Raw genomic sequence first — 10,358 nt, forward strand, 5'->3', positions numbered from 1 at the left:
GACCGGTGACTTACATGTATGGCAGTCTGATCGGGCGGGTGCAGTAGCTGACAGCCGAGTCCGCAGTCAGCGCCGACTGCGGCGCGTGCGGTATCCTGCCAGGTGCGGGTTGTCCATCGGGTCCCCGCGCTGCTGTGACAGGGACCCAATGGCAAGGAAGGCAGCACGATGCCTTCCTTGGGCATCGTGGCTGCCTTCTGTGAGATCCAGACCCCTGGATCTCAAAGGCAGGAAGCTGTAAGTGTATTACAGTGAGTAATACACTTACAGCCAATGCATTACTAAAAATAATTATTTTAATGCATTGTAAAGGGGATAAGACCCCCAGAAGTTGAAGTCCCAGAGTGGGAAAAAATAAAAAGTAAAAAAAGTGTTTTCCATAATACAAAAATTTAATAAATAAAGTTAAATGTAATAAATAAAGTTAGTTAAGGAAAAAAAAAAAGGCACAAAAAAATTAACTGAAATAAAGTGGACTAAATGGGAGGCAACGCTCAAAAACCTCAAACACTGTGGCATGTTTATAACTGGGGGAGCAATTCCTCTGCATGTGATCTCTTGCTAACGGCAATCCCCAGCAAAAATGCATACAATGGAGGATGTCGGCAGCGCAAGTCATGCACCACAATAGCATCGTACACAAGATGGGATAATGTGTGGATGCAAATATAAAAATACATAAATCACAGCGAAAGGTGCACCACAATGCTATGCAACTGACAAAGCTATGCAACAAAAAAAACGCCCCTTTCCCAATATAAAACACATAAAATTGTAAAAATAAATAAATAGAATAACACCAAATATGTCTGTTTTTCACCTTTTTTTTAACAATTTTGTGTGTTTTATATTGGGAAAGGGGCGTTGTTGTTTTTTGTTTCATAGTTTTGCGGGGTTTTTTTGTTGCATAGTTTTGTCAGTTACATATTCTCTGTGTATAGTGTTATATCTAGTGGGCGATTAAATACATAATTTAATTTTGTGCCATCTTGTATTTCGATCATGAATCCCCACGTCCGTGTTTTGGCCTAGTTATAAGCTACCTCGGGTTGGTTTCTCACCCTATATAATCCTGTTAGCGGACCGGGCTTATATCAAACGAGAAGCTGGTGGCAGATACCCGGGCTGAGACAGTGCCGTTTTCACTGCGTCAGTGAAAATGCTCTCTCAACTTGTTGCCTCTCTGTACCTGTGTGGACAGGAGGTGTCTGTGTAAACTGTACCAAGTTGACCTTACTTGCTCCTCTGGAAGGCGTAACGTCACGTTTTTGGTAACCTGTAACCATACCACGCCTCGTGAGCTCGACGAAGGCGACGTCAAGAGGGCACAAGGTGTGGTATTCGTCACACCGCCGTTTGTATATATGAGCCCTAACTCAGTATAAAATACAAAAATAGTGTTTTGATGCAATTTCCCCAATTTTGGTGTGTTTTTTGGGTCCGTTGCTGTTAAAAAAAACAAAAAAAAACAAACAGCAAGCTCTAGGCAGCTATATGGAAAAATGCCTTAAAAAAAAACATTAAGTTAAAGGGGTTGTCCAAGATTGTTAAAATTCTCAATCCCTACAATGTAATAAAATTATATACACTCACCTAAAGAATTATTAGGAACACCTGTTCTATTTCTCATTAATGCGATTATCTAGTCAACCAGTCACATGGCAGTTGCTTCAATGCATGTAGGGTTGTGGTCCTGGTCAAGACAATCTCCTGAACTCCAAACTGAATGTCAGAATGGGAAAGAAAGGTGATTTAAGCAATTTTGAGCGTGGCATGGTTGTTGGTGCCAGACGGGCCGGTCTGAGTATTTCACAATCTGCTCAGTTACTGGGATTTTCACGCACAACCATTTCTAGGGTTTACAAAGAATGGTGTGAAAAGGGAAAAACACACAGTATGCGGCAGTCCTGTGGGCGAAAATGCCTTGTTGATGTTAGAGGTCAGAGGAGAATGGGCCGACTGATTCAAGCTGATAGAAGAGCAACGTTGACTGAAATAACCACTCGTTACAACAGAGGTATGCAGCAAAGCATTTGTGAAGCCACAACACGCACAACCTTGAGGCGGATGGACTACAACAGCAGAAGACCCCACCGGGTACCAATCATCTCCACTACAAATAGGAAAAAGAGGCTACAATTTGCACAAGCCCACCAAAATTGGACTGTTGAAGACTGGAAAAATGTTGCCTGGTCTGATGAGTCTCGATTCAAATGGTAGAGTCCGAATTTGGCGTAAACAGAATGAGAACATGTATCCATCATGCCTTGTTACCACTATGCAGACTGGTGGTGGTGGTGTAATGGTGTGGGGGATGTTTTCTGGGCACACTTTAGGCCCCTTAGTGCCAATTGACCATCGTTTAAATGCCACGGGCTACCTAAGCATTGTTTCTGACCATGTCCATCCCTTCATGACCACCATGTACCCATCCTCTGATGGCTACTTCCAGCAGGATAATGCACTATGTCACAAAGCTCGAATTATTTCAAATTGGTTTCTTGAACATGACAATGAGTTCACTGTACTAAAATAGCCCCCACAGTCACAAGATCTTAACCAAATAGAGCATCTTTGGGATGTGGTGGAACGGGAGCTTCGTGCCCTGGATGTGCATCCCTCAAATCTCCATCAACTGCAAGATGCTATCCTATCAATATGGGCCAACATTTCTAAAGAATGCTATCAGCACCTTGTTGAATCAATGCCACGTAGAATTAAGGCAGTTATGAAGGCAAAAGGGGGTCCAACACCGTATTAGTATGGTGTTCCTAATAATTCTTTAGGTGAGTGTATAATCCAAATAAATGTAACGCAGCACACATAATTCACACCTGTAAGAAAACTGCAACACAGGAATCCATAAAATTCAGTTACCTTATGCTCTCACGGCACTATATGACAGATGGAGCGTTCCCCCATCTCGGCATGTGTCTCTGTACACTGCGCCTGCACTGCCCTCATACCGCCGTGCGTCATCACCCGGTGTTAGAGGCAGGCCAATCTCGCAGCATGCTCTCACAGAGCTACATTAAAGATGGAGCGTTCCCCCAACTCGGCGTGTCTCCCTGTTCACTATGCCTGCGACACCATCGCATCGCGGCGCATCACGAACCCGGCACCCAGGGCGGACCAACACTGTAACACACGCATGCCCAACTCAGCCTCCCGCCCTGCACCCCACGCCTGCAACAGGGCGAACACCGAAGGAGCACCAAAGTTACCAAGTCTGGAAACCTGGTCAACCATCAGTATTACATCGCGCAGCATCTTCTCTATACATCAAAGCGCTGTATTCACTAAAAGCAGCAATAAAACCTTGTATTGACCCCAGCCTGAATTACATAATCATTATAAACAGTACCTGTATTTATTGAGGACTATATTAGATATGGTATTGACCACAATCTATGTGACCTCCCGGGAATACTACCCGGTTTATTTAACACATGAACATTTGCATACGTATACTCACATATTAAAGTTTCTCTGTAATAATGGTAACGATCGATATTATAAGGTAACTGAAATGGATAAAACCTGGGTAAGCGATCTCTCCCACAGGTGTCCACAACTCTCAATAAGTAACTGCGGAATATAAAAAAATATTATAAATAAGTTGCACAATCCTTATATCATAATGTATCATCTACAATAACTCGAGTGTCGCCAGGCACCAGGGTAGCAGTAATTTGTGCGCCATCCACTACATACTTCAGTTGATCATTCCTGAGGTCACTCTAAATTCTATTTTTAACCCTTTAGGTTTGAGTGTATCCAAGAGATGGATCCACCTGTCACGGATGGTGTTGCAGAAAACTAGAAGTCACAAATAAAGATCCAACTGACTTGATCCCAAACTAAGGAACATATGGGTGAGCCCTATAAAAGCCCTAGAGCTCTCCCTGACTGCTCAACCCATGCAAAGATCTTAATTATAGAAAGTTGCATGCCCTCGTACCTAGACTGAGTGACACCTGAAAACCCTACAATAGTGAGGGGACACGACCACCGGCTCCCTGCACTTAATACGGAGGGAGTCAGGGTCACCTAGAATCAAGCCAACAGGAAAACACAAATAAAGGAAAAGAATTATCTGAGAAACCAGCAGTTGCAGCATCTAGCAGTGAGCACAAACCAGGAAGGTATAAACCGCAAAGTGATGCAGTATGGGAGGGGATATAAAAGGGATGCAATCAGTGCAACTAGATGACAGCTGAGAAAGGGAAACGAGATGACAAAACAAAAGCAAAACAAAAGAACCTCAAGCAAGAGGTACTGAAGAACGTCTGTCAGAGCTTCTCAGAGATCTGGCGGTGACGCCACCTCAATTAGCATTTTTTTTTTTTTGCAGCGACACCCTGTCTCCCCCCCTCTTTGGCATAGCCACATGATCAAATATCATAAACCTAAATTCCTGTTCCTTATGTTTGTACTCACTAAAGTGTTTAGATACCAGGAGGTCTTTCCTCTAATTTCTAACACTAAACCTGTGATTGTTCAAACGTGTCTTCACGTCTATGGTTGTCTCCCCCACATACAGCAGCTTGCAAGGGCACCACAAGACGTACACCACCCACGAAGAATCACAGGTAAGATAATGTCTAATTACACACTTTTCTCCTGTTGCTGGATGTACAAACTCCTTCCCTTTTTGCATCAATTTAGTTTACACAATTCAGGCAGGGATAACTGCCATTGTTTTTAGTTTTGAAAAAAGTCTGTCGTTAGCGTACTTGTTCTGGAACACTCGTCCTCACCACTCTATCTTTGATGTTTCGTGTCCTTCTATAGGACATCAGTGGGGCCTCTTGACATCAGTGGGGCCTCTTTAAAAGCCAACATGTTCGGGTACCCACTCTGTAGTATACCCCAGTGTCGCCTAATGATATGTTCCACTTTGAGACTGTCTTCATTGTATGTGGATACAAACGGTACCCGGTTAGGGATCGATTTTACTTTATTAATATGCCCCTTCACTAATGTTGAGGGATATCTCCTTTCTAGGAACGAGTCCCCCATTTTTTCCAAGGCTTTATTTAAATGATCTTCCTCATCTACAATCCTTTTAACCCGCAACATCTGACTATATGGGAGCGATTTAATCATCCTAGTCGGATGACAGCTTGTATATTGTAACAGAGTATTTTTATCAGTTTCCTTAACTGATAAAAATGCAACTGTCCATTCTTTATATACACACCTGTGTATCCAGAAATTGTACTCTTTCACTGGATGCCACTAATGTGAACTTGATATGTTCATCCATATTATTAAGGAACACATGAAACTCAGATAGAGCATCTTGGGTTCCAGTCCAGATGAGGAACACGTCGTCTATGTACTTCCACCACATAAGCACATGTCTATAGTGGGGAGATACATAGACAAGGCGCTCCTCAAGAGAACAAAGATATTTGCATAAGTGGGCGCGACATTAGAGCCCATAGCCACGCCCACCCGCTGCAAACAAAATCTGTCCTGGAACCCAAAATAATTGCACCTCAATGTAAGTTCCAAGAGATCCAGAAGAAAGCGTTTACTCTGTACAGAATACGTAGATCCTTCTAGTGCCCTACCCACAGCTCGCAATCCCTCTCCATGGTCAATGGATGTATAGAGGGACACTATATCAAATGACGCCAAAATGTTAATATCTTCTCCAAAAAAATCGCCTGTGTCCCTGACATATGATTTTTCCCCAATAGCAAATTCCCTTAATGCTCTGTCCAAAAATTTAGCAATATTGGACAGGATAGATTCCCTCCCAGAAATAATCGGGCGTCCTGGAGGGTTATCTAAACTTTTATGTATTTTAGGCAATACATATATCAAAGGGACAACAGGCGACTTAACAATCAAAAATTCTTTCAGTTTGTCTATAATCCCTTCCTTTTCAGCTTTTGTTAGTATCACCTCTATCCTCTTAGCAATGCCAAACTTAGAATCCCTCTTTAACAATTCATGTGTCTCCTTTCTATAATTGACGTTCTATCTCTTGAACGTATTTGGATGTGTCCAGCACCACGATCCCACTGCCCTTGTCTGCGGGTTTTATGGTGAAATCGTGGTTATTGGACAACCCCTGCAAAGCATGCATTTCCTCAGTAGTAATATTGGGTTTAGTTAATGGGGTACCACGTAGCCCATCCTTAAGCTCAGTGATATCCCTCTTAACACACTCAATGAAGGACTCCATGACATGTGAATTAATCAAAGGTAAGTCAGTGGATCTCCCTGTGCACAGGGCACCACATCTACTCTGTTACCAGCGTAGTTGGAGTCGAACCACACCCTCAGTCCAACTCCAGCTGGAACCAATCCATTTTAGACTGTGGACAAAATGACAACCCCTTATTTAACACTTTAATTTCCGTAATATTTAACTCATATGATGATATATTTACCACTGCATTATGTGGACTTATTTCTTTCCCTGTATTTTGGAAGTCATTTGTCTCTGTGGACGTTGTGGCTTGTTTCTTCCGGGATCGATGGTGATGACATCCTCCCCTCCTTGTACGGTTTCCGTGGGGGAACAGCTGTCTCCTAAAAAAGGAACATGAACCAACTTGTTGGTATTCAGCTCATTTTCCTCCTGTTGACCCTTCGTATCACACCTGGAATCCTGAAACTTCTTATAAGGTCTTTTTGGATATGTCCTTGCGTTATTTTGTGTCTCCTCCCATACATATACTCTTACGATATACCATTTTGCACGTTTTGTATCATCCAATTCATTGCGCATTTTAGATAAAAAAGATTGTTGCTTTTGCAGAAAGGCCACCCACTCATCTGATGTCGTATTAGTTCTCAATAATTTTTTCAAGAACTTGCATCCTCTCTTTAGATGCCAGCACATCCTTCTGCAGATATTTAATATTAAGGAGAATAATATCAAGTGCATATTTGTTAGAAATGGCCTCAAATTTGGCACGAAACTCAGCATCTTGTGTAAACATATTAGGTTTCAACCGTGTCCTTATCCCTCTCGGGATCCGGTTATGTTTATGATATTGTGCCAGTTTTAACAAATGTAATTCAAGCGAAAGATTCTTTTTTGTCACATTCTCATAGTCCCTTTTGAAATTGGTTACTGAGGGTACATTCAAAAAGATGGCCTCACCCTCTACCACTCCCATAATCCTTTCCACATCCGAGTCATTGTATGAAAAAACATGTGCTTCATGGTTAACTGTAGAATTCTCCATACCTTATTGCAATGAACTTGCAGGTCCACAACAGACCTTTTTCCACAGGTGCAAAGCCTTGAAGACCAAAAGTTTATCTAAAAGATGGCAGGGCAGCACTCCTTACTTCAAGTGATGCAGATGATTCTGGTGCCAGCGTTATTCCCCTGGGTCCTGGGGTCCAAACACAATCCAAATAAATGTAACGCAGCACTCCTTAGATAAAATGTGAAAAATTACAAAATTTATTCAACACATGTTGATACAGGCAACGTTTCAGCTCTCTCACAGAGCCATTATCAAGCCAAGTGAAACACATAATAAAGTGACTGTGCATATATAGGAACATTTCAGGAAGTAATCAGTGCTAAATTCCTGTTTAATTCCATACTGGTGCATATAAAAACTCCATACAAAACAATTCATTCTCTTGTGACAATTCAGAGTGCAGCAACCATCGGATCCCCTCAGGTATAGTGTATCAGATGCAATGCGATGGTGGCTCAGGCGTAGTGAACAGGGAGACACGCCGAGTTGGGGGAACGCTCCATCTTTAATGTAGCGCTGTGAGAGCATGCTGCGAGATTGGCCTGCCTCTAACACCGGGTGATGACGCACGGCGGTATGAGGGCAGTGCAGGCGCAGTGTACAGAGAGACATGCCGAGATGGGGGAACGCTCCATCTGTGATATACAGGTCCTTCAAAAAAAATTAGCATATTGTGAGTTCATTATTTTCTGTAATGTACTGATAAACATTAGACTTTCATATATTTTAGATTCATTTACACACAACTGAAGTAGTTCAAGCCTTTTATTGTTTTAAGATTGATGATTTTGGCATACAGCTCATGAAAACCCAAAATTCCTATCTAAAAAAATTAGCATATCATGAAAAGGTTCTCTAAACGAGCTATTAACCTAATCATCTGAATCAACTAATTAACTCTAAACACCTGCAAAAGATTCCTGAGGCTTTTAAAAACTCCCAGCCTGGTTCATTACTCAAAACTGCAATCATGGGTAAGACTGCTGACCTGACTGCTGTCCAGAAGGCCATCATTGACACTCTCAAGCAAGAGGGTAAGACACAGAAAGAAATTTCTGAACGAATAGGCTGTTCCCAGAGTGCTGTATCAAGGCACCTCAGTGGGAAGTCTGTGGGAAGGAAAAAGTGTGGCAGAAAACGCTGCACAACGAGAAGAGGTGACCGGACCCTGAGGAAGATTGTGGAGAAGGACCGATTCCAGACCTTGGGGGACCTGCGTAAGCAGTGGACTGAGTCTGGAGTAGAAACATCCAGAGCCACCGTACACAGGCGTATGCAGGAAATGGGCTACAGGTGCCGCATTCCCCAGGTCAAGCCACTTTTGAACCAGAAACAGCGGCAGAAGCGCCTGACCTGGGCTACAGAGAAGCAGCACTGGACTGTTGCTCAGTGGTCCAAAGTACTTTTTTCGGATGAAAGCAAATTTTGCATGTCATTCGGAAATCAAGGTGCCAGAGTCTGGAGGAAGACTGGGGAGAGGGAAATGCCAAAATGCCTGAAGTCCAGTGTCAAGTACCCACAGTCAGTGATGGTCTGGGGTGCCGTGTCAGCTGCTGGTGTTGGTCCACTGTGTTTTATCAAGGGCAGGGTCAATGCAGCTAGCTATCAGGAGATTTTGGAGCACTTTATGCTTCCATCTGCTGAAAAGCTTTATGGAGATGAAGATTTCATTTTTCAGCACGACCTGGCACCTGCTCACAGTGCCAAAACCACTGGTAAATGGTTTACTGACCATGGTATTACTGTGCTCAATTGGCCTGCCAACTCTCCTGACCTGAACCCCATAGAGAATCTGTGGGATATTGGGAAGAGAAAGTTGAGAGACGCAAGACCCAACACTCTGGATGAGCTTAAGGCCGCTATCGAAGCATCCTGGGCCTCCATAACACCTCAGCAGTGCCACAGGCTGATTGCCTCCATGCCACGCCGCATTGAAGCAGTCATTTCTGCAAAAGGATTCCCGACCAAGTATTGAGTGCATAACTGAACATAATTATTTGAAGGTTGACTTTTTTTGTATTAAAAACACTTTTCTTTTATTGGTCGGATGAAATATGGTAATTTTTTTTAATAGGAATTTTGGGTTTTCATGAGCTGTATGCCAAAATCATCAATATTAAAACAATAAAAGGCTTGAACTACTTCAGTTGTGTGTAATGAATCTAAAATATATGAAAGTCTAATGTTTATCAGTACATTACAGAAAATAATGAACTTTATCACAATATGCTAATTTTTTTAGAAGGACCTGTAGTGCTGTGAGAGCATAAGGTAACTGAATTTGTGGATTCCTGTGTTGCGGTTTTCTTACAGGTGTGAATTATGTTGGAGCAAGCCATGGATGTTTTAATCACTATCACTATTTGGGAAAACATGAGTATACAGTACATGAAGCACTATGAAATTGAAGACAATCACGGAAATGTGATACACTATACCTGAGGGGATCCGATGGTTGCTGCACTATGAATTGTCACAAGAGAATGAATTGTTTTGTATGGAGTTTTTATATGCACCAGTATGGAATTAAACAGGAAATTAGCACTGATTATTCCTGAAATGTTCCTATATATGCACAGTCACTTTATTATGTGTTTCACTTGGCTTGATAATGGCTCTGTGAGAGAGCTAAAACATTGCCTGTATCAACATGTGTTGAATAAATTTTGTAATTTTTATCTAAGGAGTGCTGCGTTACATTTATTTAGATTGTGTTTTGACCCCAGGACCCAGGGGAATAACGCTGGCACCTGAATCATCTGCATCACTTGAAGTAAGGAGTGCTGCCCTGCCATATATATACTGTAAAGGATTGCTCTCTCAAGCAGGGCGGCGATGACAGATTCCTTTGCACACAACAGGATTAAAGTCCCAACGATTAGAGTTGAGCGAACACCTGGATGTTCGGGTTCGAGAAGTTCGGCCGAACATCCCGGAAATGTTCGGGTTCGGGATCCGAACCCGATCCGAACTTCGTCCCGAACTCGAACCCCATTGAAGTCAATGGGGACCCGAACTTTTCGGCACTAAAAAGGCTGTAAAACAGCCCAGGAAAGAGCTAGAGGGCTGCAAAAGGCAGCAACATGTAGGTAAATCCCCTGCAAACAAATGTGGATAGGG

The sequence above is a fragment of the Bufo gargarizans genome, chromosome 7 (assembly GCF_014858855.1).
Source record: "Bufo gargarizans isolate SCDJY-AF-19 chromosome 7, ASM1485885v1, whole genome shotgun sequence".
Classification (NCBI taxonomy): Eukaryota; Metazoa; Chordata; class Amphibia; order Anura; family Bufonidae; genus Bufo; species Bufo gargarizans.